Source organism: Passer domesticus, chromosome 8 (assembly GCF_036417665.1).
Source record: "Passer domesticus isolate bPasDom1 chromosome 8, bPasDom1.hap1, whole genome shotgun sequence".
NCBI lineage: Eukaryota > Metazoa > Chordata > Aves > Passeriformes > Passeridae > Passer > Passer domesticus.
Window position 1 is genome coordinate 35,827,943 of NC_087481.1, and position 22,008 is coordinate 35,849,950.

Genomic DNA, 22,008 nt, shown 5'->3' on the forward strand with positions numbered 1-22,008 from the left:
TTTTAACCACAGTCTACTGGTGAGCGACGTTCATTGTTGCAGGGAACTTCCACTTTATATTAACTATAAAAAGCCTAAAGGTAGAGGTGGGGTGTTTATTGTTTTTCACCCCCTCTGGGAATGCAGTGCATTGGGCAGTGGGGTCTGCTGCAGCTGTATGTAGCTCAGGGATTTCTCCTTTATCACTGCCCGTGTGACAGCTGGCACTGCCTGGAGGAAGTGTGCTGTCCTCTGCTGTCATGGTGCAGTATGGACCACAGAAAAACAGGTTGGGCCTGTACCTGGACAAGTGCAGTCTCACAATGTAGGTGCAGCTGCAATGCAGAAACTCCTGGATTATGTGGTTTAGTGCTCAGAAGGCTATTTGGTAATATAAGACCTAGCCAAGAAATTTAATCTCTTTGAGCCCATGCCTGATGATCACATCTTGAATTCTTTGTTTTTGGAATGGCATCCAAACAATTCTGACAATGTCATTGCCATCATGTTTATTTGGTCTCCTCTCAGTTTTTAATTTAACTATTTTTCTAACTTCCTTTGAGTTTTTACTTTAGAATTTCTGACAAATTTTCTACAAAATGGGTTGAATGTTGTCATTGTACTCTGATAAACTTTTCTGTGAAGGATAGCTTCTTTTCTGGCTTTCAAGGAACCAGGATCTGTGGAGTCTGCTCTCTTATTGGCATTGTTCAGTATTTATTTCTGTATTTTTTAATGGCATCTTAATTGGACTCTTTGCCACCTTTATGTAGGAAGGTAACAATTTAGGGCAGACTTATGGCATTCTACTAAATGAATTGTAATGTTAGTCCTATTACTTACCTTTTTGTGATATTGGAGACTCATACTGCAAAAACACGAAGGATTTTTCTTGGTTCTGAACCATGTGCACCTTCTGTATTCATAATTAACAACAGGGATAAAGTGCAAGTGGTGAACATTGAGAGGACACATGGAAGGCTGGTTTCTTTATGATTTGCCATTTTGATACATTTACTTAGATTGCATTTTAAGTTCATGCCAATTCCATCGTGAAACACTTGCAGCCTGAAGGCTCAAAAATCTCTCTCTGCATGCAAGTCTTCTAAATGTCTAAATTCTATATGAATATTCAACTTGTCTACCAACTTTTGCTTCTTGAGTATGATTTATGTAGGAGAAAGTGAAAACTTTCCAAGTCTGCTTTACAGATTTTGTTGGCTATAATTTTCAAGTCTTAAAGCTGCCTCCGTTAGCATGTAGTGAATTAACTGTACTGGGAAATCTATCCAGCAATGGAAGATGCCTTACAAAGTGCAGGTAAATAGGAAAGAAGAGTGGAAAGCATAAAATTTTAGACAAATCTTCAAGTAGACATAATTCTGTATGTTTTTCTTGAGGTTGATGAAATTCTTGCAGGCAAAAGCATTGAGTGTGAATCTTTGTGTTTTGGAAGAGAATTCTTCATCTGTTCTTGCACGTGTAATGCTGTTGTATATACCTGCATCTATGTGAAGATCTTAATATTGTAGGCACCAAAGCATATTAGACCATCTTTGAAAACTCTTAGGATGAAGCCCTGGTTTTGTTGGAGGTAGATTTTCTTAACTGCAGGGAGGGAAATGTAATGATTTTTACCTTTGGTTTGGCTCCTCCTTGCCCTGTTCCTGAGGCAGCTGTTGAAACTGCCAAAAAGCACTGAGTCAGAGGTTTGCACTGACTAGTCTGCTGTCGATACAATATCACATTTGCTTTGCAGAAGTGCCAACTTACAGAGTGGCATTTCCTGTTGGAGTGATCAAAAGAATGGCAGGAGACAGAATTTACACAGCTGTCTAATGAATATGCTAAAACGTTTTGAGTTATTTTAAAATGTGGCTCTGAAATTCCCCATTTAGCTTATGCAGTTGTGAGGAAATAAATGGAACTGCCTACAACGTGGTGAAACACTTCTGAAAGTTGCTTTTCCCAGCTGTACTACTACAAGGTCACTCCCTGAGCCTCTGCCTGAGGGGAGGGAGTAATTGGTGGCTATGCAAAGGTTCATCTCACCCCATTCTCTCTGTTAGTTACTCTGTGTTTTCTACTCTAAAATCCTTCCCATGTTATCCTTCCACCTTTATGAGATAATTACTCTTGTTGCAAAATCCCTGATTTGGAAAAGATGGCATCGTTGGTTCTACTTTGTCTTCACAGGGTATATTGGGTGCTTTTACCAGTTTTTTGGTCACTCTTAATGAGTGGAACTCCCCAGCAGCCAGAGGCAAATGCAGGGCAGAAGACCTGTATGGAGACAATATGTAGATGTATAAATAAAGGGAGTGTGGTCAGCCTTGGGGCTCTGCTAGTGCAAAAGAAGACAGGTTTTAGTGACATGGGCCAGATATGATGATGAAAGGCAGCTAAGGGGAAAGTGCAGTACCTGAAACAAATAATACTGAGGATGCAAACTCCAGCGCTGGTATTACTGAAGAGGAAAGTGCTGTAAGCCTGATTGTGAGGGAACAAAAAAGTGAATGCTAGTGCCCAGCTAATAAGGATCTTCAGATTTTGCCAGCGTAGCAGAGCATGTGTGAATGGATGTGGGCAAAAGGCAAACAGGGATGCAATGCTGAGCAGGGAGGAGAGGGCTGAGTAATGGGGTGATTTTGCAGCTGTCATAACAAAAGATACACTGCATAAAGCTATGAAAACAAAGTTATTGGGTGATACAGTGCTGCTTTTTGCACTGTCTGCATAGCCTAATTGTACATGTACTGAATAATAAATGCTTCATGGAGGTTCTTGTGGAATTCAGCTGAGGAATTCTGACCCAGAAGTTTCTCTAGATGCAGAATATGAAATAACTAGAAAGAAATGGAATAAAGCCAATTTAAATATATTGTTTGTTTTCTTTAGTGCAAGGGGCAGTTACAAAGTATATGAATGCATTTTATGCTTTAGAATTAATTGTACAAGCTTTTGATATTATGTGTTCCAGAAAAAGTCAAAACTGTGTAGACCTTTAATTTATAGACAATAAAACACTAGTGAGACTATTTATGTGCATTTGATTATTAACGCATGAAAATGGCACTAGTTTATATTTTCTTGCATTTGTCCTTATTTGTCTCTCACTTTTGCTTTCAGAATCTAATTTCACAAAAGTTGCAGAAGCAATAATCAAAAATTTTATTTTAAAATGGTTAAAATTTCTCAGGTTTCATGCATGAGTGTGGAAGTTGATTAATTGGATAGCAGGGGAAGAAGGTGCTGTGTGGTCGTGGACTTGTTGCTTTGTGGGATATGCACAATATAAACTTATCTACTGTAAGTTGGGGTTTTTTTCTGTAATATATACAGGTATTGCAGGCTGAGGTTTTTTCCTTTGTTTTTTGTATATATCTGGCACTAGAATATATGCAGATGAAGCAAACCTTTCATAGTGCCAGCTAGGGAGAGCCTTGCAGTGTTCTGAGGATTCCGTTTTTCTGTTATGGTTTTGCATTTGATCACATGCCATGTTGCACATACTGAGGCCTCTCTCTGTAAAATGGTTTGATGGGTCTGTGGTTGCATTCTGGGAAGGACAACCTGCGGCAGCTGAAGTGGCAGTGGCAGCCAGGATTGAGGTGAGCTGTCAGTTTTCCATGGGTTGTGAGTACCCTGTTGTGTCAGAAGGCTCCTCTCACTTTCTCTGTTACTGTGCCTGCTGTGATAGCAGGAGGGGGAAAGGAGGCATCTCAACAGGCTTGGAGGGAAAGCCATGCTGCCTCCACCTCCATCTGCATTCAGTTATCATAAATATTTCCTGTATGAATGCAGCCTCTTTGGTCCTATTCCTTGAATCTGAATGTAAACAAAATGTATTTTTATGGGATGGCCTAACAGTGTTGAGGATTTCCTTGTCTACACAGCTGGAACACCACATCCATTCTGGCACGAGCTGGAGGAAGCTATGGGCTCACATCCTGATGAGGTTTGAGTAATTGGTTGGGAATTTATAGCCTCCTTCCTTATTACGCTTGAGGTGGATACTTGTTTTATTCATCCTCTTCCATTAGATCTCAGCCTGAGTCAGAGGCTGTGCACACAAATGCTGGCTGTGATTTGTTTTTTGGAGACAGTGGGCTGTTGCAAGCTCTTGCTCAGTTTCTATGGATTTTTTTTTTTTGCTTATTTTTCCATTTGCCACCTATTATAGCTAGAGGGGTGTGCGAGGTGTGGGTTTTGATTTAATTGACTGTGGTCATCCTTCTGATGACTCTTCCACTGTCTGCAGTCACTGACACATTGACTCTCCAAGGCAGAAGTGTTGCTTCTAGACAGCCATAAAAGTGCTCCTTTCATATATGCCTATGCAGTCTCCTTTTTCAAAGGGATAATGCAATGTGCAGCATACAGCATAATCATGTTGCTATTCCTGTGCCTCTTTTTAATTTGTAGATCAGTAATTTTGAGTATATAGGTGCAAACATAATGAGAAAATAAATTAACAGTAATAGGGAAGATGTGAGTTACTTGTAAATAAATTATCTTTTCAAATGTCATGCAAGTAACAGATAGGGGAAATTTTGCACACAGCATGAATTTCTATCTGCTTTTGCAGGGTGGCCTACTTCTTGGAAAAAAAAAGTTTTTAAGAGTGTTTTAGCATTTAAGAGCAGTAGGGATATTTTTATATATGTGTGTAGAAGTAATTGCTAATCTAAACTGTGAATGATTGGCAGATGATGGAAAAGAAACAGTGTTCTTAAGTTTAAATAGCATCAATTTCTCACTACAGCGCATAAGGAGGACCACAACCAAAGTAATATGACATAAGTTTTTTTTTTTTGGTTTTTTTTTTTTTGTTTGTTTTTTTTTTTTCTATTTTTATTAAGTCCATGCCTAGGCTGTAACTCTTCACCACTGACAGCAGCATAGAATGTGCTACCTGTTTAAATTTCTTGTCATGGCATAGATGAGCAAGGAAAAGGAGAACACTGATGGCAGTAGCCTCAAGTAGAACAGAGATTTGATCCATAGTCTCATTTCTAGCTGAGAAGAAAAGAAACAGCATGTCATAGATAAGATGATATAAAAGTAAGTTAAAAATATTTTTAAATGTGCTTAAATAGCGAATACCTGTACTTGAAATTACTTGTTTTATATGAAGGCCGTTTGGAAACACAGAACAAATGCAAAGCTTGTGACAGGATATCAAGGAGAAAAGTAATCTCTAATAATAATTTAGAGTCCTAAAAGTCATCTGAAAAATCTTCCCGGTACATACTACTGACTGTGACTACAGCTCTATTTTTTTTTCCTTTCTGGAGCTTTCAGCACCTTTTATATATTCAACTGAGTAGCTAAGATAGGAACAACCACAAGAATTGGATCTTGGGGGTGGAGAGAGCAGTAGTGAGGAACACCTCTCATTGACAGCATCAATATTAGTTACCAACACTGTAATTCTTGTTATATGGAAATAAGTATGAGAAGCAGTTTTGGATTTGAATGTTTTCAAGTCTTCTGTCTGTGTGCTCTATGCTTTGGTGTCTTCAGAGTTATTTCTGGTTTTCTTCCAGGACAGAACTTTTTAGGAGTTTGCTGTCTGTGGGGTATGTGTTTGGGGGTTTTTGGTACTTTTCTTTGGTTGGTTGCTTGCTTTTGTTTTTGTGGTTTCATTTCTTTATTTATTTTTAAATTCCTAACTTCTGCCTCAAGATTCCTTTCTGGTGTTTTAATAATAAAAGTTATTCCCTAATAGACAGCTCTGTTAGGGATAAGTCTGTAGCTGGTGAGCACAAAGTGTGTGCTACTGGACTTTTGGTTAGCATCATTAACTTTGTAGTGTTACAGCTAAGAGATTTTGATTCAGCCTGATGGGCTGTCTGGAAGTGGCTTCACAGTGCTGTTAGTTTTCTGAAGTGTTCATTTTGTATTCCGTAGTTACCTCACCTTAGTGTTCCAGTGAAACAGCAGGACAAGGCAAAGTGAGAACAGTAGTGGAACAGCTCTGTTTTCAGAGCTCACATCCTATACTGTGGTGAGTACTATACACTCATACAGACTGGCGTGGAAGAACACTTTTAATTCCCTCAGGAAGCAGAAGTCACTGTGTAGTCATCTGGCAAACTGCTCGATTTCAGATGACGGGGCTGTTGGTGAATAAATCACCAACACCCCACCAAGGGACCATGAGGATGGGGAAGAAAGTGCTGTGGAGGTGAGTCACAAGGGCCCCACCAACAAACATTTCTTAGGTGGAAAGAATGTATGTGGTGGTGAATCACCAGCTCCACCAAAAGTCTGTGTGTGCCTGTCCTAATGTTTGTGGGATGACGAGTACTGGTAATGAAAACCTCAGTAAGTAAAAATCAACACCTCTATAGAACACATTGTAAGGTTCTGGGCCAGTATTTTAAACCTGAGTTTGTTCTGTCCAACTACAAGAAAATGTTTTTTAAGAGACTCAGTTTCTTTCTCTTTAATACTTAAGAATTTTTTTTTTTGAGGTATCATTTTTTATCTGCCCAGGTTCTCGCCTGTATTTTTGGTGTCTAAGGTTCTCTGGTTGATTTAGTGGCAATTTGAAGAGAGGACGATAAAAACCTTCAAGTTCTATGTTTTATCTCTTCATTCAGTGGAGTAAATAAAAAACGTTACCTGATTTTTTGCTCTATGAAATTTTAGCCTAAGACTGACAGAAACATTATACATGTGGTGATAAGTATAAAGGCTGATGTAATTCTCACATTAGTCTGTATCAAAGTAAAAGAGACTTGGTGCAAGAATTTCCTAGGTGACATTAGCATTGGCCAGATAACTGTGTGCCTCCAACTTCCTCATTTCTCCTCTGTGCTTCATAGGGCACCTGTGTTCCTTCCACAGTACTGCTGCTTCTCACCTGTCCCATTCAGTGGCCATCTTCTAGTCCTAATAAGGCGTGATCCATAAGAGGACTCCTTTGTCTCTGCAATCTTTCTTCATGGTGGTTTCCACATTTTTAATTTGCAAACATACTGGACTTTTGAGTGGCAATATTAATGCTTATTTCAGTTTCCAAGAGGACTTGCCTATAATTAAATGGAGTACTAATGGAAGTTAGGTAAAAGAAACTAGGACTTAATCTTATGGTAAGGTAGAAGATCTTGGGTATGTGAAACATTAAACATTGTGATTAATTATTGTTAAAATTGAATAGGGCTTATTAAATGAAAATATTATACAATTAGAAATTACTAGCAAATGTGCAATCTAGACATAATTTGTCTTGGAGAGAGTGCTTGGAGAGTCTTGGAGCCTTGTCTTGGAGCATTTGTATGAGGAGAAAGTGGAATTGCCCTTAAAATAAGGGATTTGGTTACCTAACTGAGCTTTTCCAGTAAGAAATGAGTTCAAAGAAAGTGATGTTTACATGTCTATATACTGTTTCTTAATGAAAAAGAAAACCCAAACAAAGAAGAAAAAAGGAACAGCTGTAACCTGACCAGAATGAATCTTCTTTCAAGAGCAATGTGCTCATAAGGAAGGGTGGTTTTGTGGGGACTGTTCTTGGAGTACAGTGGAGAATGCAAGTTGAGGAGTATCCAGAAATGTGTGATGGAAGGATGATGAAGGCTTTGCAAAATGCTTTCTAACACCAGTGACTCTGGTAGTGAGGAGTCCTTGTTGTTATAGAGAAGGGTTTCTGATAATCTTAGGGACACTGTAACGTGGTGCTAGGGCTGTTGATGCCCTGCCCTGTTCCAGGGGGAGTTCAGAGTGATGACCTTTGGACTGGAGCTGCTCAGTGGGGGCTGTCATGTATGCAGGCTGTGGAGCTGTGAAGATGCTCTCATGGAGCGTGCTGTGCTTTGGCCAGACACGTGGCATATGTTCCAGTCAGTGTGAACTTAATACCTACATGCCACTGCTGGTGACTCTCCCGTGCGTGTGCAATGTGCCAGGAATGGCTTGGCATCCCTTGGATGGAAACCTCTTTCATCTTGAGAGTCACCTGTCGGAGAGGCAGCTGGGGAGTGATTCCAGCTCTCTGAGCGCCGGTGGGCTCGTGTAAGCTGATTCCTGTGGGCAGCACTGCCAACAGCAGAGAGCTCCTGCCTTCTCCCTGCCTGGCACTTTAGAACAAGCAAATGTTTGTGGCAAAATGAGCATGTTGGACAGGAACAGAATTCCTCTAAAAGAGGAACCTTAAAGAGGTGCTGCAAGTGCAGAACTTTGTTTCAGTTGCCCTTAATACTTGAGTGGTGACCTTTTAGAAGGTGCTGCTTTCAGGGAGGTGATATGAGCATAGCTCACACACATAGATATGTTTGCTTTATCTATGCTCATGTTTACATGCTGGCTTTATAACTTGCTCATATACATCATAAAAAGTAGTGTGTAGGGTATTCTTTCTTGTAATGGCAAGAGCTAATCCTATTAAGTGTACTTAGCTTCTTTTGAAATGGGGTTTTGTGATACCATGCTTGCACATCTTTTGAATGTATTTGAGGAGAGAAAGCTGAAGAAAAAACATTATTTCTATTTGCTTTTTAAAGCATAGCTGTACAGAATAAAGACAACTTGTGTTTATTCTTTAAAAAAATATCCCCAAATTCACAGTGGTGTCTTTCCCTCACATCCTACTTTTCCATGATCACAACTCAACCTTTTTTTTAAATTTTAACAAACTTGCTTAAAATGTCTGCTACCTTTTTAAATGACTGTGTAATAGATCTATATATCAGAAGAAAATTATTTATTTTCTTGAAATAGAAAAGAAAAAAAACAGGTGTGTGTAAGATTTATGACTTTATATATAGATATATATCTATATACCTATTTATATATACATGACTTTATATATAGATATATATACCTATTATATATACACAGTTTGAAAAGAAGATTTCTAATCTCCTATGAAGCTGATTTTTTCTTTTATTCTTTACCTTTTCAATAACGTAGAAAATTAACTTTCATTTAGTGGTTTTCCCCCACCCAGCCACTTCACAGTGAATTGGGATTGCAGCATAAAAGCTTTCAGCTGTGTTTCAGTGCACAGGTTAGCTGATAGGAATACTCTTTTCAAAGTTGGTGTAAGTGAAGACTCATCATGAATAACTGGTGAGTTAATGTTTGCATTCTTTTTGCATAAACTCTGGTTTAAAAAAACCCAAACAAACTATGACACATATTTTTATATGTAGAGACATATACATGTAGGTCAAGGGAAAAATGGGCTTTTTAATAGCTTGATGTGTTGACATTTTAATAACACTTGTAACTCTGAAATTAGCATCTGTTTATTTTTAAGAGAAAGTCTGGGAGTTGTTTGTTGCAGGAAAGGGGATTTTGTAATTCCATGTTCTCGTATGGGCTTTAACACAGGTAAAATTACTGGAAGACAAGAAGTATTGCCATTTATGTGAAGCTTTTTTTAGCATATTTCAATCAAGGATAATAGTAAAACTACCAGTGTATATCACAGGCTACTAACTGGCAGATGCCAGATAATGATTCTCAGTTATTGCTGTTGATTTGAACTGATAATTTAATTCTGATCATATTTAAAAAGGGCCAGATCATGTTTTTCTAGAGCATGTAGTGCATCTAGTGCTTTTTCATTAGTGTAGATCTAAGAGAATGAGTGATGCAAGAGATGTTAAGGATTTTATGAATTCAAAAGAAAGAACAATATTATCTAGCAGTTTCAGGTGAAATGTGGGATCCAAGGTTCATTTGAAGCTCATCTCAATTAGCAGTGTTCAGTTTTGTGCTTTTAACTCTAATTATTTAATTTAGTTTTATTCCAAATGTAATTCCCCAATATCCTAATTCAGGATGCTATAAATAGGATAGCTGCCAGTGCCAATGCCATACCTGACGTCTCACTCTTATTTCACTGGGGATGCTGTTTCTCTCAGTACATCTTGGTACTGGAGTTCATCGTTCATTTACTGGTGCTGCCATGAAATCTCTTTTCATTCTTGGCTTTAATGTAACCATAGTTTTTAAAACTACCTTCAGAATGCTTTTGGAGATTGCTTACAGGTCATTAGTGTTAGTCTAGCTAGCATTTAATCCTGAATATAACGAAAACAGTAAAACAATAATGAAATCATGATTCAGGATGAGTAAACCCCTCACTGACCCAACAAAGAAAACACTATATGAAGTTTATGGCCACACTGGCACGTGACTGTAGTTAAGGAGATGAAAATTACAGTGTAACTGTGTCTCATGCATATAATATGCCCTTTTAACATTTAAAAATTAGTAGAGCTAAGAAGATGGTTGGATTCAATGCACTTAAAGCAGTATAAGCAGTTTGATGCCACGGTCTGTATCCCAGTTGCTAAGAACACACTTTGTAATAGGCTCACAACACACTGAAGTACAGACTGCATGGTAGATCTATACTTGTGAGAGGTTTATTAAAAAAACATGTGTAAATGTAAGTAACCTATGAAATGTTAGAAAAGAAAATGCATGCTTGTAAACAAAGACTTTACCAGGATTTCCTCACATCAAAATGGGTTACCTGGACATGAATCAGAGAAAAGCAGGTTGCTACTTTATGAAGTGCTGTTCATTTAATGGCTGTGCTGCCAAAGACCTGGTTGTGGATGAGGATTTTGCTGTATGCTTGCAGCACTGGGCACTGTCAGCCTTGGAAGAGTGATCTATAACATGCTGGTTAATTTATTTAAAGCTTTGGAACATATTCTGTTAATACTGCTTGGCTGACTTTCTGCAAGCTGCCTTGTGAAACAGAGTGGGGAAATGCTGACAGCTCCTCCAAAATGCATTTTAGTTTTTTGGCTAATATTTCATGTGTTTAAATGCAGGGTTTTTTTTGTTTTTCCCCTGGAACTAATAAAGGTGGGGTTTTTTTGTTATTGTTCTTCATTTAACCAGAGACTTCCATGTTATCATGACTTTAAGGATACTGAAGTCAATTATCCAGATATCACCAGTGCCGAAGGTGACATGGTCAGACTGGATGGTCTAGATCATCAAGCTCCTTTAGATTATAATATGCAATTACAGAATACAATTCAGGTGACAGTCTTTTCATTTATAGCTTTCTTCTATTATTGCAAAGGTGTGTCAGGTCCACTGTCACTGGTGGAGTGGCTATGGAAGTGAAATTTCTGTGTAGCATGGCTGAAGATAAACATTTGTGCTGCCCTGGTTGCCTTCAGTTTGTTCTTAAGAATCCTTCATTTGATTATGTGACCGATTGCCTTGGAGGTGGATTATCTCTGGTCAGCCGAAGACTGTACCTGAGCAGCTAACATGAGACATGCAGTGAGCCTCTGAATTGTCACTGTGGGGTATTTGCAAAATGTTTTGTTTCATTGAGAATAGGACAGATTATCTGTCTGAAGCTGGTCTCTTCCCTATAACTGTTGATAGCAAGCATATTTTGATGATGGATTTGGCCTAGTTCTTGCACTGAGTGGAAGATCAGGGTTCATTAAAGAGCAGGATTCCTAATTGCCTGTCAAGCGCATCCCGTCTCGTTGTGTTTTGAGAGTTAAAGTCTCCATTGCAGTAATTGGTGCTGCTTGGAGCTCAGTTCCCTTGCATAGTTGTCTGCCAGTCAAAAACTGCCCTGACAGCTTTTGCTCTCTCCTGATCAGGCATCCTGGAGGGATTCAGCTGGTATTATCAGTCCCATATGTAATGCATGGCAGGACACAAATTACAGATAGTTGAAATTACACTTCTACAAAAACCTACTTAATAACGTATATTTGTGTTAGAATGCTCTTCTGGACTTAGTTTTAGTTAATATATTGCAATGGGAGTGCTTGAAATAATAGGAAGTTCTCAAAAAATGCATCCACCTTTAGCATAACTCGGTCATAGCAGCAGTGTCAACCTTCCCAGGAGCTGACAACCACCAACAGCCTGTAGCATTAGGCAAGTTACAGAAATGCTAATGCCTCAATATCAGGAGACTATTATTGAAGTCAGAGATGCCATTCTTCAAGATCACTTCCAGGGCTTCTTTGTGCTTCTTACAAATCATTACCACTTAAAGTTAAGATCATCTTAAGGGGGAAAAAGGAAAGGGCTGATCTGAATCAAAAAGGGAGGTAATCTAGAAAAGCAAGACTGCTGCTATTAAGAACATAGATTTAAAAATATCTCTACTTATACTGTCATTCCATTTAAGCTAAAATAAATATAAATATACATTTACATATATATATATGTACTTACATGTAATCTAATAGCGGCAGCATTTTTGTTTGAATTGTGAAGTCACAGTCTAGTACACAAAAGCTTAATATTAAATGTCTTCTCTAAGTGGTTTGCCGACCAGCAGGAATAAGCACATACCACAAAGGAAAAGATCAGCAGGAAGGACAGTGGGATGGCAAATAACTGGTGTGTTGTGGCCACTTTGAGTTTTGGAGTGGACATCTTTGGTAAAGAATAAGGTAAGGGTCAAGAAAAAAAAAAAAAAGAGGATAAAGAGAAAATCTTTGAGCGACCAGGCTGGGGAGAAGAGACAGTATCTGAATACTGTCACTGGTGCTGTGATTTGGGGCTTTTATTTGATGACCTGGGATGAAACCCCAGGGATGGACCGGGACTTGGTGGTTTGTGCTGGGGGTGAGGATAGAAGAGGTAGAAAGGACAAGTAAGGGTGGGCTAGCAGTGCTGGCAAAAGAACAGGATGAAGCAGTGACTTCATGGCTCTCAGAGGTCGCTGCTGCCCTCTGTACTTGAGCCTCTTGGTCACAGCATTGGTGGGCAGGGCAGCCTGGCTTTGCAGGGTCGAGCAGTCAGTCATGACTGTTCTCCTGCTCCCATGTGCTTGCTGTCCAGTGCAATTTGTCTGCTTTATCCCTGTCTAGAATTGACTCTGCTGGAGGAGGTTGCTGTCCAAATTAACTTAGATGCTACCAGAGACCTACTGATAATAAAAGATTGAGGTGTTTACTGAAAGAGTGCCAAGTCTGCTTTGTTAGATTGCAGAAGCAATACAAATTCTGTTTGCAAAAAATGACTGGATCATGCAGTGTGGCAAATGTGTGGCTTCTGCTGTTGGAATTTGTGCATAGAGTGCTGATGATAGTGTGACTAAAAAGACATGAATATTTTAAAAGTATCGAAAAGAGTTAGGAATGAGATTTGTAAGTGCAAATGTCTTGAAGTCAAAGTAGGAAAGCTTTTAAAAGGCAGAAATGGGATTGCTTAGATATCAAACTGGTTTTGATTGTATGCCACTTTGATACTTACAACAAGCTGGAAAATTCTCTTGGGGCAAAGCTGGAACATCCAGGCTTAGTGAGTGAAAAGGAGTGATTTGGTTCTTGCCCTGTTCAGACCTGCCTTGTGATATTGAGTGTGACATAGTGAACCTCAGCTGAGAACACGGTGATTGTACCTGCTTTCACTTCAGTTTCTGGATAAGAGGTTGTATTATGTTTTGTGTGCCCAGTTTCTTGGCTGCATCATGTTCACCTGTTGAGGAGAGATGTCCTTGACTAGCTAGGTAAGTATCCACATAGTACCAGCTAATCACTGCAGTAGTTTGCTGCACATTCTAGTGCAGATCCATCCCTAAATCTTTGGTGCCTTTTGCACAGGTCACCTGAAACAGGAATATTACCAGTCTGGCAGGAGCCCAGCTGAGGCAATAACATGCATCATGAAATACTTACATAATGCTGTCACTGGAATAGCTAATGTTTTTTTTCTTGTTATCTGGCCTAGCTCCTTGCATGACATATAGATTAGTTTTATCTGCACTGTGTGAAATTAGAAGTAACAAAACCTGAAATAAAAAGTAGCTTATCAGCTCCTGTTCTGCAGACGCAGAAATGAAAACTGTGTAAATATTGGCTATGTTTCAGCATCCTGTATTAGGAAACATGGCATGCAAATGGGTATGGGGAGAATGAGTAGGGGATTGTACTTTTAAATACAAAAGGGCTGAGGGAGGAGACATGGCTCTGCATAAGTATAGCTGAAAGGTGCATCCAACCCTGCTAGTGCAGCATGGGTCCCACTTTTTAACCTGTACTGTTTGTGCTGCACAGATTTTTGGGGTTGGAGGTTCTCAACTCAATGATCAGCAGATCCAGCTCTGTGTTTTCAGACAGAATTCCCCCTCACTTACTTTTTTTAAATATTAGCATCCTTCAGTGGTAGAGAGTATGGTTGTTTGCCATAATGGAGCTTGCTGGGGGGATTTCCATAATCCAGTTTATGTACTGCTGTTGGATCAAAGACAAAATTACCAGTCAGTGAAATGGGAAGTCAGTTTTTTGGTGTCCTAGCTACTTATTTGGTTCTCCTAATAGATTTTGGGGTTTTTTTTAGTGTTGGGAATAGTGTTTATGAGCAGTACTAGTCACTGTCTGGGTCTCTCTGGTTTATGCATTGTAATGATGTGGAAAGTCATGCCTTTGATCACATGGTTCTAATAGACTCTATTTGTGTCACTATGTAATTATCTATTAAGTGTATGCTAGTAAACTTTATCCTTAAGATTTTGTGTAAATATAGGGTGTTTCAAAATAAGGAAAACCCTTTAAATCCTTTAATATTATGAACACCTCCAGAAAAGTGCCTTTTTTTCCCCTTTAAGAATTTAAATAAAGTTTTTGAAGATGAGTGGAATTAATCAATAACATTAAAAGGGACCTAGATCTATGGACCAGATAATAACCTGAAATGGATGTTACAGGTTACAAAAATAACACTGGGCCTGATCAAATAGTTTTCCTTAATAGAAGACAGGTAGCTAACATCTTCTGACCCTTCGGAATGAGCTGCCTTGCTCAGCTTTTGCAGAAAATATCTCACAATTTCTAATTATTTTGTTGGATACTCAAGAACGAGTATGTCCTCCATTGCTGGGAAGCAATTTTGAACTCAGATCTCTAACCTAAAGTTAGACTGCTGCTCTTCAGTGTTGCAAATTGAAGTGAGGCAGTTTTGCTCCCTGCGATCTCATCATGCCAAACCACTTCTATTTATACATGCACACCATCTTTAGAAATTCAGTAGGGCGTTTGTAAGGAAATGCCTGCTGCTTTGGCAGCTGGGTGGGGAGGAAAGGAGGCACTGAACTGTGTTTTTCTGTAGACCCTGTGAAAATTACTCCTCGTGGGAGACCTGTGTGTTCTGAATAAGCAGACTGCCTGCCTTTGCAGCAGTTACAGGTGGGCCTGGAGCTGGTGGGGACAACGTTGCTAACTTTAAACTAGACAGCCTGAGTAGTCACAGCGATGTAGCCATGGCAACACAGAGCTCTGCCTGGTCTAGGCACTTCTTCTGGGCAAGTTTTGGAGCCCATGTGGAACTCCAGGCTGTCATAGTTATGCTCCTGGAAGTACTTGGCATAGATGATTTTAAGTTAAGGAGATGGAGTTAAGTCCCACCTCCTGAGGGGGGTGTGGGACTTCCCCAGTATTTGGGATGGATCAGTCAGGCTTGCTGAAGGAGAGCTGTGCATGCTGGTGTCTTCAGTCAAGCCCTCAGGGTGTAGGGCTATTGATAGGTATGTTTACTGTGTGTATGTTACGAGTTGTTGGGATGGGTGTGTCTGGCAAGAGGTCAGACAATCTTTTTGTGCAGTGCAGCCTTTGGTAGTCTGGGTCGGATCAAACAGCCCCTTTGAGAGGAGGGAAGACTTCTCTTCCCTGAGAGGAATGAACTTGTTCAGGTAGAACACGCTTCAGGAGTACAAGGGGGAAGCAGGGATGCAGCTGGAGAGATAGGAATTAGGGATGCTCACAGCAGGAAGACCAATCAAGATAAATTGTGGTGAAGAGGGACCTTGCCTTCCCCTAAGAAGCAGACTTAGAGAGCCAATTATAACACTTCAGTCAGAATGTAGAGCCTTGTTTCAACTTGAGAAACAACCAGGAGTGGATCAATTAGAAAACGAGGCTGGCAAATGGGTCATGTCCTTTCCTTTTCCCCATCTGCTGCAGCAGATGTCTATCTTTTGCCTGTTTGTTTTAGTTATATTGAAGCATTGCTATAGTAGTTTTCATCCTTTTAGCAACTTCCAGCAAGTTCACTTTTGTAAATATAGCCCTGAAGTAGAATCCATGGAAGCAGCCAAATCTCAGTTCAGTTATATTTGCCTCAGCTGTCAAGTACTGTTGAAAGAAAGGAAGAGTGCTTAGATCCATGTTGGGAGAGCTACTTGAAATTATTGGGAGCAGTGATGGGAGGTGCAACTGCCTTTGGTGCTGGTGGGGAAGGAACATGGCCCTTGGTTGATCTTGCCCTGTTTGGCTTTCAAGAAAGGGTGATTGAGTTCTGTCTCAGAGGCTGGACTGATCCTGGATCTTGTCCTAATGATCTTCACCTAAATGTTTTCTTGTAGCAGTAATATCATCTGCAGATTTGTTCTGCTATCACAAGAGACATACAAAGTGCAGTAGTTTTTGAAAAATTACTTTCCGCTATATACACAAAAATAAGTCCCTGGTTTATAACTATTTTCATTTTATTGCATCTTCTCAAGGGAAACATGCATATTTTGTTTTAGTTTTTCTACCCGACTGGGAAAAGAAACTCATTACTTATTCAATTAAATTAGTTTCTATAAATTAATCAGGAATAATTGTGTTTATATGGGCCAAGACTTCCTCAAGGGGGCATTAAATAGGGAGTGATTTAAAATATATTCATTTAGAAATCAATGGCAGTGATTTGAAGCTACCAGTTGAGAAGAGTGTGGATGGCAGTAGTTTGTCAGATTTATTACAAGAGTTGCAATAAATCAAAGAAATGTTGTTAATTTGCTTAACAAAGAATAAGCAAATAACAAGCAGAGTAGGTTTGCTAAACCACAATATTGAGTATTGGTGAAACTATTTAATGAAATACAGATCTGATACTAGAACTAAGGAATATAGGTGGGGTTTCATGCTTGCAGAACAGCAAGCCTGCAATCCTAATTGAGACCACAGTGTGCATCCCAGGAGTGCAATTCCATGCTTGTAACTGATTTCTGTGGCAGCTTCTGGCAGTGTAGCTGTCCTGTTAGGTGAGTGTGTGTGCAGATATAAAATATCTGAAGCATGCTTATTGAAGTCAAGCTGTGATGCAGCAGCCTTATGAGAAATTCGGACTCATGTCCTTTGTTCAGAGAGTCGAGTTACATCTGCTACCTGCTATTTTGCCTCTCCCTTGCACTGGACATGTAGCTCTTTTTCCATGTGATCCTCATTCTTCTTTTCTCTTCTCCCTGCTATTTTTACTATCTGTCAATCCCTCTCACTGTTCTGCCCTGATTCTTTTGGCCGATGGGATACTCCTCTAACATTTACTTTTTTGCTGTGTAGTAAGTAAAACTAAACCCAAATGAAGCATTTTGAATTGGTTTGTATTAACTTATATGCAATAAATATGCAGTTTAAATTATATCCAGTTTAAATTATAACCAGAAAATATAAAAGAAAAAAATCAATAACCTGATTTCTGGGGTGTTTTTTTATCCACAATTTGTCCAGTCCTTTGACTTTACCAGAGATACGGAATATCAGGGAGTAGCTTTTTTTGGTTTGTTTTGCATTTCTTTTACCTAATCTTGTTGTTAATATGTCTTATTAAATATACAAGACAAAAATGGAGCAAATAATTTGATTATTACCAGTTCATTAGGCTTAAAACATGAATTAGAGCCAACTTCAGCTTAGAGATTCATTCACGTGGCTCACACTGAGGTTGGTGAGAGGCACATGCATATTCACAAATCCACAATTTGGCTTTATGCCTGAGTTTTTAGTAGATCAGTGTTCAGTGAAAGCTCTGAGGTAGTAGATCATTTGTTATTTACAGCAGATAATGAGACATTACTTTGATTTTATTCAAAGATCTGTTACATAAAGTCCGTAAGTTGGTAGACAAAAATATACTCTTCCAATACATTAATATATAAATTAGGAGAGGAGGTATCTCTTCTGTCAATAAGCTGAGATCACCTCTAAAGGTGTTTTAAGTGACAAAATGCTTGCTTGGACTCCGTGTTTCCTTGGTGTGGCATTGGATCTGCTGTGTCTGAGTCACAGATGTAGTCGCTTTGCTCCCAGCAGCTGGCTGCTCCAGAAATGCCACTTGGAGCTGGAAACATTCAGAAATATCTCACAGCGTTCTCGTGGCGAGAAATGCTTCTCAGCACGTGCACTTTTGGGCTGCCTGGGCTGGAGGGATTGCCAGGAGCATTCCCGGGGGGTGAAGCCGCCCTTGCGGCTCGCGCGGTTCCGGAGCCCAGTGCCATTCCCTGCCCGGGAAGGGAAATCTGCTGCCCTTGGCCCAGGCAGGGCACTGGCTGCCCGGGGCAGCAGGCACTTCTCTGCACGGATAAGGCATCCTTTGGGGGCAGGCTGCACACTTGTTTTCCCATCACAGGGTGTCATTTAACAACTGGTTTGGTTTTGATTTTTTTGTTTTCCTCCTTTGCACTGGATTTCAGCATCTCTTCTAAAGCATCCCTGTGGTAATGGGTATGAAATTAATGGCTGAGCTGTCCCAGCATAGTCTTTTTAATGATTACTTTTGAAATAAGCTGTTGATCAGTGAATAAAATCTTCTCAATTGCTGTTCCTGGGTTAGCTCCAGGGGCATTGGACTCCCTCCAGCCAGGTGTGTTTTGAGTAACCTGAACAGGTGGTACAATGCTGCATCCTCCAGTACTGGGGCTGTGTTACTGTCACAGGTGCTGCATCATGTATGATTACAGTCCAGATATCATTACACGCCGTGCAACCAGAGCAGCAAAATTGCATCCTGATTTCACTATGTAAAATAGAGCAAATTGAGTGGGGTGTGATGGGAAGGTTTGTAAAAGCAGCTGATTACCTTCAGCTCTTATGCAGGCAACTGATTTATGTCTCAAAAAAATGCATTGTCTCCTTCTTGCTACAGCCAGAGATCACTTCAATGCTGAATGGCTTTAGTCTTCTGTAGGGCTTCATTTAAGGAATTTCCCCCTCCTTGTCTGCACACTGGATAGAACAATGCCCTAGAAATCAAAAATAGAAGTTAGTGTCCCAAAGGCAATGTCTGTCTGCCAGCAGTATGTATGACTTGTTTGGTGGCAAGTGTTTTAGAATTATGAGCATGAACTCATTTGGAAAAATGTAAAACCTGATCTCTTCTCCTAGATTTAATGCTGTCCCTCTTCCTTTATTTTTATGCTTGTATTGTGCCCTATGAATTTTAATTCTTTTAATTTACATCCTGTGGCAAGTGCATCTGTGGAGCTTCTTACCCACAGTCAGGTTCTCTGCAGCAGATGTTGACAGGCTTAGCTGTTTGCCTCATGGAGATGTGCATCCTGCTATGCATTTATATTACAATCCAAATCATCCCTTTAGGATACTATTCTCAGTGCAGCTTTAAGTATCTTCAGAGTGTCTTGAGATCTGAGAAGATTGGGAGAACCCTAATTCCCATGACCCCACCAGTATTTCCATTTAAAATGGAAACATTCTGTCACAGCTTGAGCTTGCGGGAGACTGGAGGTGACAGGGAACTTGTGATTTTTCCTCTAAGATAATTCTCTTTGGGAAAATAATAAAATAATTGTATGGATTATTCCTTGAAGCCATTTTAATTCAAAGTTTTCCCCATTTTATTTGTGTAAACACTCATTTATTTTTTTTTCACCACTAGATCAGATATTGGCCTCTTAAAAAAAAAAACAAAAACCAAAACACAGACCACCACTTTTATACATTTAATACAATCTGACACAAGCTGATGGAGGGGCTGTAATGCTGCCTTCTAAATGTATGACGTGTTCTGTGTCCCTCAGATTAATGGCTCAGTCCATGCCTTTGTAGAAAGTGGCAGTTGCTGAGAAACAGTGCCAAGAACTGGGAACGCTGGACCTTCAGTCTTCTTGCAGAGTGCCACGTTTCAGGTCTTAGCTGGAGGTGTGGGGAGGGAGTGGGAACTAAAACCTAAGGAGCACCCATGGCAGGACTTCCACAGAAACAGGTGGTGATAATCTGCACTTATTTATATTTCCAAAGTTACAAATTGAGTAATGACAGATAAGCTAGAATTATTGTTGAGGTAGGAGTGCTAGACCAGGCGGCAGATTAGTTACATGCAAAGGTTAGTTTTGTAAATCCAGTAGGTATCTCACAGGCCATAAATCTCAAGAAAACTTGTGCTCTGCCCTTTCATATTCTTTCTGTATTTTCTTTTAAAATTAAATTTGATCTTAGTACTATGATACATTAAAAACTTGAAATTATATCATGTTGCTACTCTGCTTGTTACTTGAAGTGTATTAAAATAGATAAAAACATCTGCAAGCCAACTTTGTTTTCTTACCTGGGGTGCATGGCTAAACATGAAAGGAAGAATCTTTCCAAAAAACTGCTCTTCAATGGAAATACAATTCACTGAAATTCTCTGAGTGAATTTAAAACCCTGAAATTAACCTGTTTTTCAGATATTTAATTTACCATAGCACAGGATCTAACAAATAATTTAAATTCATAGGTTGATTTAATTTTGTCACTACAGCTGAAACCTGTTTTTTCTTTAATTAAAAATTTAAAACCATGACTTGTAAGACTGCTTCCCACCCCGTCTCCTTTTCTTATCTCAAGGTAAACTGGAGAGATCAAGTATCCATTACAATTCAAGCTATTACTATGTAATGCCTTGTGTGTACACATACACACTTCCATCTCCCAGTGAAATCTTGTGTTGAAGAGATTTATTGGTATGGGAGCTGTAGGTGTGCATCTTTGTTGTCTTTATGCTTTTAACAGTATACTTGTTTTGGTTCTTTCTTTATTTTTATCATCAATAGAATACTGTTCTACTCCTTTTTATGTTTTTCCACTGACTGTTATAAAATAAAGTAGAGCTTCCACATACCTGTCTGTAAATTGTGAGGTAACTGGAAAAGGTTTCACTAGCCTGAATAGTTAATTAAAGCCAAGTATAATAGCTTCAGGGATGCCAGAGTTTAAAAACCAAGTATGCTGAAGTGATGTTTTAAAAGGAAACTTTCCGAATTTGCCCATGCAGTGGTAAATTAAATTTTAATGTAAATTTGAAGGGACAGGAATCTTTTGTGTGCATTGTGTTTTTAATGAATATCTGTCAAGTTGAAAGGTTGCAAATACTTAAACCTCCAGAGATTTAATAGTTTTGAAAACAAAACCTAAACTTTCACACAAGGTGCTGTGTGCAGTTCTACATTTGATGGTGAACCTGCACATTTCTAATGGAAGCCTGGACAAAATCTTCACGCTGAATTTTTTCCAGGATTCATTGAAATCTGGGTTCACTACCTGTGAAAAATGTTGGTTTGCATGGGAATAAATGATAAACTAGAGTACTGAAAGTCTTGGAGTTTTGTTTTATTCATCTGAAATGTGTCCTTTGGGCAGAGCTGATTGAAAGGAAAGGAGAGGCTTAGACAAGAGCTCTCAGCTCCAGCTGACTGGCAAACAGCCTGCACATTCAACCCCAGTTTATGGATTATTGATTGGAGAGGAGATGAAGTGCAGCTCCTATTCTCAAAGCAAGCAGGCTGCCTTACACAGAGTGCAGCTTAACTTTCTTTCTTAATTAGTGTGGAATACATAATGGGTGTGGAAAAAAGGAGGTCTTGTTAACAGGTCAGAAGAAGTTACGTTAGCCTGTGTATTGCCTGTCGTGATGAAAGCAAAGTCAGGAAAATCAACCTGGATTTTTTTTTCACTTAGTTTATTAAGGTAAATTTCTCTTAGTATGTATATATGTTGTGTATATACATATTTTTCAGTTGAGTACCTCATCATGTTTAAAAAATAAGGGGTTTATCACAGAAGTCTAAATTCACTTCAAGAGAGAATTTCAAAGAGCTGGAACATTATAAACAGAGATGGCTCTGCAAGGAGTAGACAGTGAAGCTTGATTAAACATACCCCCTTCCCCCAAGAACTACCAACAAAATTAAATTGAAACAGCTCTCACCTGACCCCAGCAACAACTAACCATCATCTAAAAATGATGCTTTTGAATTTGATGGAAAACAGATGATGAAAATGGCATCTTGGCAACATTTTGAAATAATAAACATTT

At 39.2% G+C, this 22,008-nt stretch overlaps 1 protein-coding gene across 19 annotated transcripts in view; it reads left to right on the forward strand.

Annotated features, from left to right (window-relative positions):
- The window catches only part of KCNMA1 (potassium calcium-activated channel subfamily M alpha 1), a 423,584-nt gene that overhangs the window by 21,214 nt on the left and 380,362 nt on the right, over positions 1-22,008 (forward strand). The window lies entirely within an intron of this gene.